This window comes from Micromys minutus (assembly GCF_963924665.1).
Source record: "Micromys minutus genome assembly, chromosome: 19".
In the NCBI taxonomy this organism is placed as follows: Eukaryota; Metazoa; Chordata; class Mammalia; order Rodentia; family Muridae; genus Micromys; species Micromys minutus.
This window is the reverse complement of record NC_137954.1, coordinates 29,562,224-29,578,416: the sequence shown is the minus strand read 5'-3', so window position 1 is coordinate 29,578,416 and position 16,193 is coordinate 29,562,224. Positions and strand designations below refer to the sequence as shown.

Below are 16,193 nucleotides of genomic sequence, written 5' to 3'. Positions count from 1 at the left end.
ATAATTTCCTGTTCTGACCCTTATGGCATCTTCTTTCCTGTTGTTGTCTTGGGTTTCTTATCTTATGAATATAGATTCTATTTAATTTCTATCAGTCCATTTGTGAAGCCTCTTGAACTCTTATAACCTCTTTAACATGTATTCATTTTGTAGCTCATATCTATGCATATAAATACATATATTTTGCTGTAACATGAAAGTTAATATTAGTAATTACAATTGGAACAAAAGAACCTGCATCACCCCTATTAGACTGCCAAAGTGGGAGGTATTATCTTGCAAATTGCTGCTATTCAAACAGCTAAACCTATGACTTTATTATTATTCAATAAATTCTGACATTGTGGAAAGACATAAATGTTTCTGGCATAGTGTGTTCACAACACAAAGTAAAGCTTGGATAACTGAGGGATTTGCAACTTTTCGAAGAAGTCAAACTTAAGGCAAACTCATTTCCTTACAGGTAGTTAGTAAGACAGACTCTCTCTCTCTCTCTCTCTCTCTCTCTCTCTCTCTCTCTCTCTCTCTCTCTCTGTGTGTGTGTGTGTGTGTGTGTGTGTGTGTGTGTGTGTGTGTGTGTTATGTCTTTCTGTGTACAGAACATACCCATGCACTCGTGTAAGGAGACTAGAGAAGGATACTATGTGTCTCTTTCTGTCACTGCCTTATCTTCTTGAAAAAAAATTGGAGCTCATCTAATTTTAGCTAAGAAACCCCAAGTAGTCCTGGTTCTCTGCCAACCTCTGGTGCTGGGGTAACAGGCATGTGTAGTGCTTTTACATGAGTGTGAGGATCTAAACTGAGTTCTTAATGCTTATGAAGCTAGAGCCCTTACCCACTGAACCGTCTCCCCAGCCCAAGAGATATATCTTTATGGTTTACAGATCCTTGGGTTTTCGAGCAAAGCATTTGCCCTGAAATCTCTTTGTAAACTCAATACCCACTACATTATCTCATTCATTTGGTCCACACCACAGTCAACTGAGCTAAGCACTTTCCTTGAATAAAAGAATTTAATACCATAATCTTATCAAAATCCCATGAGGACATCCAACAGCACCATCTTTTTCTCAGAATACCAAAGACTTATCCTGCTGTTCACTGATAGCTCTCTATTCCCTCACCTGCTCTACCTCTCCCTACAGCGACAAGTTCCAGCTGAATAAAATCTTGAATGAGTAAACATATCACATCTTCATTGTGAAACACTAAAAAATTTAAAATTGTCTGTGCTATCTTCTTAGCTGCCTGTGTTTCCTAGGATTTGATTTGCTACACATGTGCAAATGTCAACAGCTTAAACAGCAGAATAGCTTTTCTCTCCTTACAGATGTCAAGTGTGGGACTCCATTGTCCAAGATGGCTGCTCCACCTCTACTCTACATGTGTATATTCTGTTCAGCAGGGAAGAGGAAAAATAAAAAGGAAATGCTTTATCTGGATACTTTACATAAATGTAACGACAACAATAAAAGTTCTACTGAAGTCCTACTGAACAGACCTTGGTCACACAACCACATTTTGTGTACAAAAGAGTGTGGGAAATGAAAATTTGATCTGCTGTGTTATCGATTTCAGGTTACGGGAGGTTTCCCTCAGCCCTCCTGACTTCCTCACACCATAGCATCCCAGATTTGCCAACCCCGTAACGGCTGCTTTCAAATCAAGATGCTCCTTCCTCATTAGCACCTGCAGCTCGATTCCTGTGTGATCTTTGGTGCTGACCTTGGATTCAGTTCCTGAATCGTTCACATTACTAATTTCCCTCAGGCATGATGAAAGATATTTTCTATTCAGACATTGAAGTAGTAAGGAGGAAAAGCCCTTCAGACAGACCATTAACAGAAATGTTTCTGAGCTTTCTGACACACCAAGTGAGGAGTGGGGTGTTGGTGACACTGTGACAGAAGGCCCAATCTTCTATAACAGGGACAAGTACAATATGAGTGTCCCAAGCAAAGCTGCAGGGCAACTGTGGGTGAAGTGCCAAGACTGTCAGGTGAAGATGGAGGGGCAAGTCATCTTGGAAGAGCTTAGCCTGGGGCGAGCTTCAAGGAACTTCCTTCTTGCCAGAAGTAGAGAAAGAAAACAGTATGCTGTGTTCACACAAGTTCATGATATTTGAGGTGATTCCAAAGGCAGTAAATAAAACTGGAGGGGCAGGTACCAACTCACAAGCCATCCTACTTTGCAATGTGACAGGGGCTCCACTTTAGACAGAGACAGTAGGAACCTCTGAAGGTATTCTACCTATGAAACAATCAAACTTGGGGCTCTGGGAAGAACACTGGCAGTATGTGGAAGAAAAATTAAAAGGGGGTTAAAATAGAGAAAGAGTTATTTTATAACCAGGTGGCATTCTATGCAGAATGTCTGCCAACTATGGACACTGTTGGGGCAATGACAGGAGACAGAGAGGAGCAAGCCAAACATGGGATGGTGACACTATCACGTGACTCTATAGTATCATGATAGACACACGCCACTGCATATTTAGTCAAATTCATAAATGCATAAATACCAAGAACAAGCTGTGATGTAAACTATGGGCTTTGGGTGATTATATTTGTCAATGAAGATCAATTAGTTTTATTAAATGCAGCACTATGGGGGTTGGGATGTTATACTAATAAAGGGACAGATTATAAATAGACTGGATAAGGGAATTTACAAGATTATTCTGTGAACACTAACTAAACTTCATATATATGGATATTCATATAAATGTTTATTCATATATATATATCACTACATATTTCATATTTATATGAAATTAGAAAGCAGGAAAGAATCTGTTGATATAAACAAGAGGAAAACATAGTGACAGACTAAACTAGAGAAAGGAGATGGAGCAGAAGAGATATTCAGTGTCAAAAAATCAAACCAGGAGGTTGGGGTTTGGTAGACAGCAGAAGGAGGAAAAGGAACTTTATAGTGAAACTTGGTTGTCTGACATGAACCTGAGGAGATGGATATATGTATACATATGTATATGTATATATGTATATGTGTAATATATGTATGTATATATATATGTATGTATGTATATATGTATATATATATATATATATATATATATATATATATATATATATATTCCTACAAAAAATTTTTTGAAGGAAAGTTAGTGGAGATGGACAATGGAGATTCTAAAAGTGAAGTCAGGCAAACAGTTGATGTCACGGTCTAAAACTCTAGTGCCAGGTCTTGCCTGGAAGATGGAGGTGGTAACTATAAATGTGACTCAGTTTAAATCATGATCCTGTGTGTGCTCTGTCACACAGCTAGGTTTTGCAAAGTGAGGAAAGCAGCAATTCAAAGCCAGAGCATAGAAGGCATCCAGAAATGCCAGGTGGGGTTGGGGTGGGAGTCGTGTGGTTGGCCGTGGGGATCATGTGGTCACGGAGGGCTAGAGAGATAGACTGGTCCTCACAGCCCGTATCAGGTAGCTGACAACTACCTGTATCTCCAGCTACAGAATATTTGATGGACTTTTGTAGCCTCCATAGGCATCTGCACATGTGCGTGGTTTAAAAATAAAATAAATCTTATTTTATAAAGAAAAAAAGTGGGTAGATAAGGGTGCAAGGTAGAAAGACATCCTGGAACCCAGTGTTGAGACAGCTCAGTGAAGAGCCCATAGTTGGGGTTGGCTGGTGATGAAGCCTGGGAAGTATTTTCAGGATCTAAGTCAGGGGTGTTGTCAGAGACCACACTGAACACTGGAAAGTGACCAGGTTCCACGTGGGATATGTAGTAGAGGTGCTGGGTTTAAATATCTATTTGGACTTTGGGTGGCCAGTAACAGTGGACTTTGGGGCTGGTCCTATCAGTTTTAGAATGCAAAGGTAGAGGTTTTCTTGGTTTTGTGTTTGCTATTAGAGGTATTTCCATGTTCTTTCCTAGTTACGTGATGAAAGCCAACAAAGAAACAAGGCAAACAGCGCATTTCCTAGCAAAGCGAGAGACAAAATATCTTCCCTGTTTTTTATAAGTATTCATTTTATTTTATATGCATCGGTGTTTTGCTGGCACGTGTGTCTGTGGGAGGGTGTCAGATCCCCTGGAACTGGAGTTGTGAGCTTTCATGTGGGTGCTGGGAATTGAACCCGGGTCCTCTGAAAGAGCAGACAGTGCTCTTAACCTCTGTGCAAACTCTATCCTGACAAGGAGCCTTTCACAACTTAGAAAATGAAATTGAACACTGATCTTTGGGATTGTTGGGAGTAAAGAATGGTGAGAGAGAGGGGGTGGCTAACAAACGGCTACTTTTTAAAAAGGGAAACATAAACTTGATTGAACTGTCTGTGAAGTACCCTAAATCCAGATTTATATATTCCTCACCAGTATCTTGCTACCCTAATCTTCAAATCACCTTCTTGTGAACCCCTACCACTGAACTCTAATCATAGCACACTATGGGGCACTGTATATCCTCCAACCTTACCCATTGTCTACAACTCTCCTTACTATCTATGTTTGCATACAGGTATTTCTTGGTGCCCAGTTGGAGTTTTTTCTGCATCCCTCATACAGTCTTAATCCTCCATCACTGACTGCCTAAAAGTCAGAGTTAAGTAAGACCTCCTGCTAATGGTCCACGGGAACTGAAACCTCATGCCACTAACCATGTGAATGAACTTTAAAGCCTCCTGCTCCCTTCATTTTAGAAAGACTCTTTATCTAGCCAGAAATTCAACCGAAATCTTAGGAGAAACCCATAACAAGAACAACCTAGATGAAGTCATTCTATGTGTCTGACTACAGAAACATAAAGAAGTGAATATTATTTTTAAGCGCTATGTTCTGAGGTGCTTGGTGCATATCAGTAGACAGTTAGTACAGATTCCTCCCAGCCTTATCCCACATGCCTCTGGAAGAAGGGATGCTGATTTAATAAGCACTGGACTATGCTTACTAGAATGGGTCCCAGGCAAGCAGCCAGCAAACACTAGCTGCATCCATGCCATGAGCTATGTTCTGTTTTAGGAGCCAAGGGCACAGTGATGAGCAGACAGTACCCTGACATTTCAACAGGCAGATGTGATCTCTTTCAGCTTCATGTTCTCAGGGGTTTGGTGTGACCCATGAGACTACTACAGTAAGCACCCCAACTTCCTATATGCTCCCCTCTAGAAGAAGCAATGCTTATCTTAACAAATATTGAGTTATGCTTACTTATGAATGTGTCCTGTAGAGGAATTTTTAATCCAGCAACATGGCCGCTTATACTGGAATACAGACACACCCTCAGTACATACTTTTAATCCCAAACAATGTAGGTACGGTTAATTGGTAGAAGGAAGCAGCCATGTCTGAAAGTGATGTCTCTCTGATTGGAAGACAGAGACAGGAAGAATCACAAAAAGATTTGACAGGATGAGTCAGAGATAGGATACACCCATTTCTCACCAGAACAGACAGGAAAGAGGGACTACCTAAGAACAATGCAGAGAGAGAGTCAGTCAGTTCTGCTCAGTCAGATCAGCTGAGCCGGTGAGCAGGGAGTCAGAGCAGTGGAGTAGATAGAGCCCATGACAGTTTAGTTTATGTAATGCAGAGGCAGTTTCTATGGGACAGTTTTATAGAAACACAGGTGAAGTTGGAACAAGCCAGAGAATAGGGAGGAGCCAGAAGATTAGAACAAATTGCCTGACTTTAAGTCTGATGCCAAGCAGAGCAATTCGCTGAGAAGCTGAGAGAAGCCAGATTGAATTAATCAGTTGAGAGATGAGTTTGAGCCAGAACAGCTGAGATGAACCAGACAGCCAGAGTTCAGAAAGGACCAGAAGGGTCAACAGCAAGCCTCTGAGATGACAATTGCATCCGGCAAATAAAAGTGCCTTTTGCAGTGTCCTAGAACTCTCTTTGGTACGGTGTAGAGTTCTTCTGAAGAGACATGACATAAGCATCCCCATTCACAACTTCTCGGGTGCTCATGAGGAAAGCGAAAGGCAGCCAGTTTTCTTCTAGGGTAGAAGAGTCTGGTGTGAGGGTGGCTAAGTAAACTAAAGCAGGATATTCCAAATTAGATAACTTCAAGGAGTTTTTATGGTGCAATGCGTGTCAGGTAATAATGGGAAGCAAAGGTGGGGATATAATTGCTGGGCTCCCATTGACCACAAAGGAGCTACTCCTGAGTCTGAATGACGGGATCAGAGCACGCTTGTTCAGCATGAATCAGATAGAAGAAAAATAGCATTGAATTCCTGAAAGGGTGACAGGTGGGTGGCAGAGCTACAGATGAAATGAGGCGTGATAAGACTCCTGTGATCTCTGCCTTCCACACCGTTCTGGGGCAGAAAGTCAGACAGCTTCACAGATTAGAAATAGAATAAGGATTACTTTGGGAATCAGGAAAAGAGCTAGCTCCCTGCCAAACTTCTAAGCCATATGAGCATCAGTGGATTTTTAAAACCCAACATTTAAAAAAGAATCCTGAAAATGAATCAGCCTATTCAAATGGGTTTGGATCCTCTGCTTAAAGAAATCAAAGGTCTTGTGGGAAGTTTCTTGTGGCTGGTGGTTTGACCCTTTTTTTAATGGTTTTCTCTGGGTGGGAATCTGATCTCACAAGGGGGCTCTGATTAAATTTGGTACAGGTCAAAACCTGTATCACTTTTATCTGATGACGAAGGAGCAAGAGAGCAGAGAAACAGAAGGGGAAAGGTTAGGAGACAGGAACTGAGCCTCTGTTGTACATGACAGACATCTGTAATGTCAAATGAATGCTAATGAACTCCAGTCACCTAAAAATCAAGAATACACAAAAAAAGAGAAAATGGAGGGAGCATCGTTTTCAGTTGTGTTTTTGATTTTTATATTTGTGCTTCTTCTCATTCCCTATTTCCAACACAAACCTAAGTAAGGTCCCTTTGTTTATTCATATACAGCTAAATGATGATAAACACCACTCTACTTGAAGGTGTACATTTTCTAAAACTTGCCAGGTTCTATTAATATGAGATTTGAGGATCACTGAATCCTCACATCTAGCATTCACTAGACCTACTGAATAAAAGCCATCATGGATAAGGGTGTTGTCCACTAAGACACTATGGTGGTTTGAATGAGACATTTCCCATATTCTAGGGCATTTGAATATTTGATCCCCGGCTAGTGGCAGTCTGGAGAGGCTTAAGATGTAAGGCCTTACTGTAAGAAGTATGTCGTTGGAGAGAACCTTTGGGATTTCACAAGGTTCTCTTGTTCTATTTCCAGTGTTCCCTTTCTGCTCGGTGCTTGTGGTTTGAGATGTGAGCACTCAGTCCCCAGAGCCCTGGCCACAATATCTTCCACCTTTTGACACCATTGTTGACCCTAACCCCTTGAAACTGGGAGTACAAAATAAAGTCTTTCTTCTAAAATTGTCTCACTGTTTTTATCATAACAACAGAAAAGCAACTAAGACATATTCTGTAACAAATATAGCACCTAAGGACATTTAGGTCAACCATGGACTGTGTATACAAAATGGACCCAGGACAGTAAACTAATAACATCACAGATACCTTAGTGTGTGCAATTAGACTCTTAGGAATTTCACACACACACACACACACACACACACACACACACACACACACACAAAAGAAAGAAAATTACCTGATGAAAAATTTCTCATAGGATGTCTCCATGAGTAAATGACAAATGACTTTGATCATAAACTTGATGGCTTATAAACAACAGGGCTGTTTCTCATGGTTCCAGAGAACTGCGAAGTCCAGCTGATTCACAGATGAACTCAAACTCTGGTTCATAGATGGTATCCTCTAGCTATGTTTTTTCTTTTTAAGTTTTTAAACTGAATGTTTTATTTATTTACATTTCAAATGTTATCCTATTTCCTAGTTTTCCCTCTGCAAACCCCCTATCCTTTCCCCCTTTACCCTGCTTCTTCGAGGGTGCTCACCCACCCACTTCCCCCTCACCACCCTAGCATTCCTTTACACTGGGGCATCAAGTCTTCACTGCACCAAGGGCCTCCTCTCCCATTGATGCCATGTCTTCAGCTCCTTCAGTCCTTCCCCAACTCCTCCATTGGGGTCCCTGTGATCAGTCCAATAGTTGGCTTCAAGTATCTGCATCTGTATTTGCCAGGCTCTGGCAGAGCCTCTCAAGAGACATCCATATCAGGCTCCTGTCAGCAAACACTTCTTAGCATCAGCAATAGTGTCTGCATTTGGTGTCTGCATGTGGGATGGATCCCCAGATGGGGCAGTCTCTGTTCCACTCTTTGTCCCTGTATTTTCTTTAGACAGGAGTAATTCTAGGTTAAAATTTTGAGAAGTGTGAATGGCCCCGTTCCCCAACCAGGAGCCTTGCCTAACCTCTGGAAATGGTCTTTACAGGTTCTCCCTCCCCTTTGTTGGGTGTTTCAGCTAAACTCTTCCCTGTTGTTTCCTGGGAGCATCTTGCTTTTCTGGCATCTGGGACTTACTTGTGGCTACCCCAGTTCCCCATCCCCCATTGGCACACATCTTTGTTCAAATTCCTGACCCTCCCCAATCTCTTGGCACACTTGATTCTGCCCCTCCACCCCCTCCTCTAATCCTCCCAAGTCCCTCCCACCCTCTACTTCCCTAGCTATTTCTTGCACAGCAGAAGGAACAAGGCAGCTTTCTGGGACCTCTTTCATGAGGGCACTAACCCCCTAATAAGGGTTCTATTCTCATAACCAAATCACCTTTCCAAAGACGTTAGCCCCTGACACCATCACCTTATTTGTTTAATATTTCAGCATAAGAATTTAGGAGGATGGAGAAACATAAATTGCCATAGCGATTGAATGGGGAAATTGGTCTTTCAGAATTCTTTCTTCCTCACGCTTCTCTGATGTACACAAAGCCTTATGCTTGCCTGATTGTGATGTGATGGTCCACAGACTGGTGCCCAGAAAGGATGTGATATAATTGGCAGGGCCAGAGGAAGGAGATGTTCAAATATGGTAAACAAGGCTTCCCTGGAGGCCAGTAGTAGGTATGCATCTTTCAAGATCTAAGAGAGGGAGGAAACAGGCAGCAGAGGGGAAACTTGACACAAGGTGATGCTCAGAAAGCATATGTACCCTCTAGGGACTGTGTGGGATCTTGAGAATTCTTAACAGTTACTTTAAAGAATAAATAAGGCATCTCTCTGTGAGATGGAATGTGTCTTCAGAAGGCTGAAGGGACACATCAGGGGGCACAATTCACATGGGCTGTTTATAAGCTGTCAAGGGTAGGAAGAGCCTAGAAACGACTTTTAGAAAACTATTTTGACAGAAAGAAAAATAGGAAGATGGAAGGTCTGCTCACCAGTATTAAGAGTAAAATAGAAGAGAAAATTGCTTCCAAGAAGTACCTTATAGCAAGCCAGGGTGGGCTGGAGGGAGAAGGCCGCTTTTAAAAGCTTATTTGAAGCAAACACTGCAGGAAAGGGGCCATGCTGGAGCCAGAAGGGCCAGGCAAACACAGTCTGTCTACAGCATAGTAGGCTGAACCTAGAGTTGGGTGCCAAGGGGAAGAGCGAAGCCGGAAGTCAGAATGACGCCAGCACAGCTGGGACTTGAGACTGTCTGTGCTGAGACTCATATCCCCCAGGTCAGGAAGGACAGTCTGGGCCTGCTGGATGTCTTACTGTTGGCTCTATGATAGACTTTAAAGCAGTTTCCAGAAGCAGGAGAGATTGAAGCTCTTTTAGCAACACACACACACACACACACACACACACACACACACACACTAATTAATAGTGGCCTCAAACACAAAATGACAAGCAGTTCAAATAAACCAAGGAGAAGGCATAAAGCGCTTCCATTAAGTGCACAGGTCAACAGTTGTCATCATCGTCCATGTAGAGGAAACCCACAGTGTTCATTCCTGACCTCCACCACAGGGCTCAGAGCACAGCCCCTGAAGATATGGATGTACTGCTAAGCATTGTGCAGTAGTTTATTTCAGGATCTCCCTAAGCATGCCTTTCAGAACACAGCAGCTGAAGGCCCAGGGCAGCTACAATCAGAGATCTAAACAACTTAAGCTCAAGGCTGCCAAGATGGTCTGGACCTGAATCTAACCAGTAACCTCTCTGACATTAAGAAGATACAACTTTTTCACATTATGAAAATGTTTTAAAAGATACCTTTGTGTTTATTTTATTTTAGCATTTAAGACATTTTTTTAAATTAAACCTTAGGAGACTAAAGGATAAGTGAGAGGTTACACAGATGTGCATTAGAAATGCTCCAGCAGAGGGACTGGAGATATAATTCACTCTGTAGAGTACTTGCTGGAAACCAATGAAGGCCTGGGGTCTGCCCCAGAGTTACAAAAAGGAAATAAGGCATTTAACCTAGAATGGTGGCGTACATCCATAGATGCAGCACACTGGAAGCTGAGGCAGGAGGATCAGGAGTTTAAGGTTATTCTTAGCTACTTAGTGAGTTAAAGTCTGCCCAGACTTCTGGAGTCTTATTTACAAAAACAAGCAATAAATAATTCTCAGGGCCAGTAAGATGTCTTGCTGCCAAGTCTGATGACCTGAGTTTAATTCTCAGGACATGCCTGGGAGAAGAACTGACTCCCAAATGGCAATATTTGAATGAGTTGCATGCTGAGACATACATGCAGACACGCCCACAACCAGTCAATATAACACATTATCGTATACAGAGGCTGAGCTGACTTGACTTCTAACTACAGTCAGGGAAATGCCTATTTCCTGTGTCTAACCAATATTGACACAGTTATTTAGAAGTCATTGCCAGTGTGAAAAGTGAACAATGTTATCTTACTCTATGTCACATTCCTTTGACTAATCATTCCTGTCTATTTATATATTTTTATCATGAATTAAATATTTATAGTGACTTATGCCATGCTTTTGGATAGAGGTATTACAATTTGGGTAGATTTTTGTATCTGTGTGTATGTGTGTGTACAAAAAGTATTATATATAATACTCCTGAAATGTAAACTCTTTATATACTGCCCTTGTTACTTGGCTCACCTCAGATAATACAATGAGATTTCTAGCTTGTCTTTTACTATCCAACTTTGCTTATGATGAATTATCTTATTGTGTTTGGAGACCTAGAACTCTTTTGGTGCTCATCTAATCAAATCTATTCATTTTTCTTTCTCTCCCAGAGTTTTCCTTCTGGTGGTATGCTTAGAAAGCCCTGTTCTACTGTGAGAATATTGCAATACTGACCAGCATGTTCCAGAATTGTTAGGATTCTTAATGCAGCTGAACTTTATCTTAGGATGGAATGCAAGGGGAGGGGGTCAAATGTCTGCCCCAAATACCTCACTAGTCACATCAGCCTTTATTAAGTATACTACGTGCCCTTGTTTGAAAGCCACTTTTTCATGTAACAATAATGGAACAATAACTCTATTCCACGATACAGTTCCTGTGACTGGTGACTACATGACAGGAACACCACAAAGTGCTTGTCAGGTATTAACTAATTTTATCCCCACCTGTGGCTTCCGAAGAGCAGGAGTATGGAACAAAGACCTTCAAAGATGTATGCAAGATTGCTTTGAGGAAGTAGAAAGCCAGGAATCAAACTTATATTTTAAATATAAAATGTCCCCTCACAGAATCACCAGTCTGGAAGGTTCTGGAAATGTTAGAGGGAAGGGTCTTGCTGGGAGAAGTAAGTAACTGGGTACATGCCTCTAAAGGTTACTCCTGTTCCACAGTTTCTTCCGTGCTCTCTGTTTCCTGTCAGCTATGAAGCGAATAACCACCTCCTTCACACATCTTCCTCACGATGTTCTGATTCCCCCTTGGGACCCCAAGTGAACAGTCTCTGAGTTTGCTAAAATAAATCTTTCCTTCCTTTTAAATTGCTTTTGTTGGGAATTCTGCCAATGATAAAGCTAATTATGTAACTCAACTCAGCTAGCTCCAGTCCAGATTCTTTAAGGACCGGTGTTTTTTAAATTGTGATAAAGCGCTCGGTATATTTATAGACCTGTATTCTGAGTATTTGTCTTTTCCTCATAATAATTCTATCAAAATGATACAGTTTCTTATTTGGTTAGGTGTTTCCTCTAGGAAACACTTGTTCTTAGGAGCCCATAAACTAAGATATGATTAAAAAGAAAATAAGACACTGTCCTGTGGCATGGACTTCTTTAAACACTTGATGCCGGCCCCTGGGCTCTGCTGCCATAGCAGAGCAGAGCCAGTATCCTCCCAGAAGGCTTTGGAGTTCAGGTGTTCAGCTCTGATCTGCGTTCGCTCCTTTGCCCTGGTGTTGTTGTTTCACTTTTGACTAAGGAAATAAGTTCAGCGAAGAGTCAGGTTGGTGCCATTAGCATCTTTAAAGACTAAATATTTATTTAATTGTCACCTATGCTTACTACATTCCGAGTCCTCCCTGGTTTAGATAACCCCACCCAACCTCACCACACACCTCTTGTTATTTCCCTGCTCCAGTCCAGCCCCTCCAGCTATGACCAGGGTCCTTTTCCTTCATCACTGACCTTCCAGAATCACAGTGCACCTATCATGGAAACCTCACCTCACCCATTTCTTTCAGGTCTCTGACCACACTCGTGAGCTCTTATCCCAACACAACTAACTTGCTGAAGTTGAAAGAGCGTTAAAGAATATATTCATTTCTGGCCAAATTTAGCAATGGTTCATGTACTCTTTAAGACATCCTATCACGTTACTAAAGCAGGATGTGATTCATCCCCAACAGGGTACCCACCCAGTAACAGCAGCAATAAAGGAAAGCTCAGTCAGATACAACCAAACTGCAAACAGCCCTACACAAGGCACATCTCCCACATGCTCCAAAAAGATGTCGTTTTTCCACCTCTCCATTGTTTATCTTTTCTTTCTCGAATTCACTTCAGATTTCAGTATGTTCTGTGTGCTTGCGGTAGTCTGGGTAGAGATAGAGATATTTGAAATGTAAAAATTTTGACCATTTTGATCACTTCCCAGTTCGATGATAAAAGAAAAGTCAATGACTAAATTGCCAGACAGTAGAGAAGGGTGTGCACGAAAGCATATGTATTATACCCTAAACATGTAGTTACACATAATCACATAGTACTTGAACACTGTGGGTTTTCATTAATTCTTTAATCCGGACAGAGAAAGTATTTTGTTGTAAGTAAGAAGTTGTGGGGAACCACATAAGGTTAATGGATAAAGACCTTACATTTCAGGAAGATGACTTTTGAAAAGAAAAGGTTTAATCAACCTCACTGGACATCTTGGGGGCCTTTCTCAGCTCTCATTCTGCAAAGAAATTTGATAAAGATAGAAAACCAAGAGTTCATCTGGAGCTTTATGTAATTTTCTTTTACATAATTGCTTTTTGAAAGCCATGCTCTAGCTTGCAAGGCTTCAAGGCTACGTGCCTGTATACAGATGTTTCTTTGTATTCGTCATTATTTTAGAGAACACAGACAGATTGAACGTGCTGGTTCCCTGGACCCCGTTTATGCTCAACAATCTCCTACCATTACAACATATGTGTACTAAGACACGTACATCCAATACGTCAATGTCAACAGAAGAACATTTTGATCAAACTATATGATTGTATTTAAGTGCTCCCCCCACCTCTTGTATAGTTCAGTTTGAAAGTTCCACCCCCCCCCCCCCAGCACAAATCTACGTTCACTTTATACATTATTGACAAGACAATGGGCTGCTATTGACCACCAGTTTTGAATTTGGAGAATTGATGTCCTTACTAGCACAAATATATTGAAAAATCAAGCCATTTTCAAGTGAGGGTCTACACTCAGTATTGTGTTTTAATAGAATCAGATGTCTGGGTTCTAAAAGGGCCTTTTCTTATTTATTTATTTATTTTGTGAACTGACTATGGGGGAAGCAAGGTCATCTACAATGACAGCTGCTCAAGTGCCTCAATCTCCTGCTTTCAAGTGACTTTTGTTGGCCCAGGATCTTCCAAAGGAAGTCAATTGTATTTAAACCTTTCCTAGTTTTAAGAGCTTTGACGTAACACTCATTTTTTTTTTTTTTTTTTTTTTTTTTTTTTTTGCAATTAGGCTGTGTAGTTCAAGCACTGTTTAACACTATTAATCTCAAGCACTATACTGCTTTTCTTCCTTTTTCCCCTCCTTGAATTGTATGTTCTTATACTCTTCCCAGTTCTCTTAAGATTGTCTCCTACAAAGCAATGATTAAAAGCCTTGACCCTGGGACTTTCTCATCTGCTCAGTCTAAAATTACTTCTATGGAGTAGCCATCTTTTCAGGCCATGAGGAAGCCATACAGTAGCTCTTTGAATTTAGCAGAAACACAGCTAGATATTTACAACGGGGTTTCAATAACACTGCAGAATATTTTCTTAGAATCTTACATTTTCAAATTCAGATACATCAAATCTCCAAAACACTGTTGTCACGTATTCTGATATGAACCTCAGTCGGTGACAAGCTTTGCTAGTTTCTTAAGTGGCAGGTCCCCATCCTCGCTGGCTCCATTTTTCCCAATCTGTTACTGTCATCACGGTGTGGTCACCAATAGAGAATTAGCATCCAGACTAGAGTCTTTCTATGCTAGACACGGCTAGAAGCACTTGTACCCTGAAGAGCTGCAAATTATTTATCAAATGCTTTCTAGATGGCCAAAAGTTCCCACAGTGATTTCATTTAATGATGAACTTTTGGCTTTGGTTTTATTTCTATTAATTAAGATCTTGTCCCAGCCTGAGTGAAGCAGGCTTGTTAGCATGTGACACCCAGGAATTAAGACAATTTTAGAGCCTAGGAGGTCTCAGACGGCTGCTCCGCGGCTGTCATCATGCCGCAGAATGAATATATTGAATTGCACAACAAACGATATGGATATTGTTTGAACTACCATGAGAAAAAGAGAAAGAAAGAGGGTTGGGAGGCCCACGAATGCTCAAAGAAGGCAAAAAAGAAATGATTGGCTTGAAGGCTAAGCTCTACCATAAAATAGTACCATGCTGAGAAAATATAAAAGCAAAAGACTATTTTTTTAGACATAACAAAAATGAAGTATTTATTGTATAATTACCCACCCCTGGATTTGACTGAGATAGGCCCCCAGAAGGCACCTCTACCTTCCCATTTTATTTGAGAGCTTCACTGTAGATCAAAGCCAAGGTCCCCAGGAAGGCGACATACATCCTGGAAATTTACTTCCTGATCCTTGTTACGGTCCAGATCATCCATCCGCCTTGCAATTTCAGCATCCTGCAGCTCTTTCTGGGTCAGCTCCTTCCGCCCCTTCTTTCTCAGTATATGCTTGTCACCTTCCTTGCCAGAGTACCTGTGGAAGGTAACCATGAGAAGGCCAGTGGCTTGATCCAGGGGCATGCCATGACTGACCCCTGGGCTAGAAGCACACTGTCACCGTGAAGTATCAAAGGAGTGGTCGAGGGGAAGTTTCGCAGTCCTGCTACAGAAGGCTGAGGAGAAGACTCCACGGGGAGCAGTCCCTGCCTATCTTCTGGACAGAGAGGCACAGTTGAGAGCAAAAGTACTTTCCAACATGAATAAGCAGAAACTGAAAGAAAAGGTGAAAAATGGGAGGTCCCTCCACCCAAAGTTCATGCCCAAGGAGAAACAGAAGTATTGAAAGATATTCGAACAGGAACAAGAAAAAAGAAGGCATGGAAGAGAATAGTTACCAAAAGTCTGCTTTGTTGGTGATGGTTTTACAAGACAACCACCTAAATATGAAAGGTTTATTAGGCCACTGGGTCTACATTTCAAAAAAGCCCATGTCACACATGCTGAGCTGCGCTGAAAGCTACCTTCTGCCTACCTATACTCCGTGTGGAAAACAATCCGTCATCCCCATTACATACAGCCCCGGGTGTGATCACCAGAAGTACGGTTAGTGAAGTGAGTGTGAGCGAGTTGGGCCTCGTGACACAAGGAGGCAAGGTTATTGGGGGAAACTACACCCAAGTTACCAACAATCTTGAAAACAATGAGTGCATTCATGCAATCTTGCTGGTTTGACAGTGACATCATACAAGTCATTCCACTCACAAGAGAAGACTCCACACTATCAGGAAAATGCCATCACTGTGATCTTTCTGAACCACCAAGCAGCCTTATAGCCATGTGCAGTCATTAAGACTTATTTATTAAATTGTAAAGGAAAACTTAGAAAAAAAGATCATTGTTATTGCATCTTTATTGATTATTTGGGAATTTCCTATCACACTCTTT

At 41.4% G+C, this 16,193-nt stretch overlaps 1 pseudogene across 1 annotated transcript; it reads right to left on the bottom strand.

Moving 5' to 3' along the window:
- Positions 1-15,082: 15,082 nt before the first annotated feature.
- LOC308433233 (protein S100-A6-like) lies at positions 15,083-15,329 on the bottom strand (annotated as a pseudogene). The gene has a single exon. The product of its transcript is annotated as a protein S100-A6-like (transcript).
- Positions 15,330-16,193: the final 864 nt, after the last annotated feature.